Source organism: Myotis davidii, unplaced genomic scaffold, assembly GCF_000327345.1.
Source record: "Myotis davidii unplaced genomic scaffold, ASM32734v1 scaffold627, whole genome shotgun sequence".
Lineage (NCBI taxonomy): Eukaryota > Metazoa > Chordata > Mammalia > Chiroptera > Vespertilionidae > Myotis > Myotis davidii.
This window is the reverse complement of record NW_006298037.1, coordinates 111,293-113,439: the sequence shown is the minus strand read 5'-3', so window position 1 is coordinate 113,439 and position 2,147 is coordinate 111,293.

Here is a 2,147-nt window from a genome sequence, read left to right as displayed (position 1 = left end):
CTACAGCATGGATGGTACTGGAGACCATTATGATAAGTGAAATAAGCTAGTCAATGAAAGAAAAATACCACATGATCTCACCCATTTATGGATAATAAAGACCATTATAAACTGATGAACAAAAATAGATACAGAGGCTGAGCAGCATTGAACAGGCTGTCAAAGTATAGCTGGAAGGCAGGGGAGGGCAGCCGTGGGGGGCAGGTAAGAGATCACCCGAAGGACTTGTATGCATGCATATAAGCATAACCAATGGACACAAGACATTGGGGGGTAAGGGAGACCGGGGGAAGGTCAAGGGGTGGGGAAGGAGACATATTGTAATACTCTTTGTAATACTTTAAGCAATAAAACAAAATTAAAAATAAGTTGAATGTATTTCTGATTATAAGAGAGTAGAAATATTTCTGTCCCCTTCTCTTGAAAAACCACACAAAACCATAGGTACAACCTCTATCTTCAACAAAACTAGATATGGTAGCTACTTTGTAAAGATGATATCTAACAATTTTTTCTCCTCTCTCTGTGCTCCTGCTGTACTTTGCATTAACAGATGGATCTTAATTTCTCTCCCCTTGAATCTTGGCTAGACTTAACTGGTTTTGACCAATAGAATAAAGGCAAGGTTATATTCTGATATTGCTGAACGAATGCTTTAAAAAGACTGGCAGCTTCCACTTCCTTCAATTTGAAACTAGGTGTCATCCAATCATGGTTCAACCCAAACGTAAATGCCTCCTGGAGGAGAATCAAAGGGCCTCTGGTTGAAAGCTCTAACTGAGATCATAGTCAACAGTCAAGACCATTGCCAGCCATGTAAGTGTACTATATTAGACATTCTTGAACAGTCAAGCACCCTGATGAATACAGTCTCAAATGACCTCTCATAGAAAGGAAACCAGTCAATGCACAGAACCTTGAGAAAAAAAGAACATGGTTATTATTTAAATCCACTATGCTTTGTGGTAGTTTATCACATAGCAATAGATAATGAAATACTAGACTATATCACTAAATCACAGTATTTAGAGGTGAGAAGTAAGTGGATAAATGATAATTAGCTCATTACAGAACAGGAAATTAAAACATAACTGGAAGAATGGTAATCAATACTGGAAGAATAATGCACTCAAAATGCATCTGAGTGAAGATAATTCTAAAATTAGAACTTTGTATGTGATCAAATTATAAAAGCAATCTTAGATGTGCAAGTGCAATATTTATCTTCCATAAAATCTTTCACATTCAAGAAGCTTCTGTTGATTTATTGATTCTGGGAAAATGGCGACTGGCAGGAAGGTCAGGAGGGAGAGAGTGTAAGAGAGCAAGGGAGTGATAGAGGAGTGTGTGGACATGTGTGGTGTGTGTGTGTGTGAGCTAGGGACAGTTAGATTCTGCAGGTCTTCCAAGGGGCTGCCAAACCAGGCAGCCTTAGACAGCAGAGCACCACTCCCAGTGAAGACACTCCTGGGCGGCCAGCGCAGGGACAGAGACCAAACCATCTTGAGAAACAGAGTTGTTTGAGACTAGGATCCTGGCCTCAGCACCACCCAGTCTTGTCTCAGATGCAAACCAGGACGCTGCAGCCACTTAGACAGAGACCTGAGACCACAGCTACACACCCACAGACACCAAGAATCCAGACATCCCGGTGGGAGATTTCTGTGAGTAACAGAGCCCATCCCCCTCCCTGCAGGCTCCAGGGTAGTGCCATAGTAACTGATAGACCCACTCCTTGCAAAGTGCACAGAGCCACTGCAGGAATTTGAGCCTGAGAGCATGCAGGCACTGGGAATCTGTTCCCTGCAGCACCTCTGCAGGAACTTGAGCCTAGGAGTGCTCAGACACTGGGAATTTGTTCCCTGCAAGGCAATTGGGTGACCAAACCCAAAGACCATGCAGGGTGGTAGTGCTACCTGACTTTTATTCTGGGCAAGCAATCACTGAAGTCCCCTAAGCTGACCAGGATCCTGCTTCTCCAGGCAGGAGTCAGCACTAAGTACCAGTGACTTAACTGTTTCTTATGATGCATGCCTGGGATATCTGATTCCCACTGCATTCACACTAAGAGCCAGTGACTCCAATTGTTGGTGCATGCACACACAGGGAACTTGAATCTCATCATGAGGCTGAGATACTGGATTCCT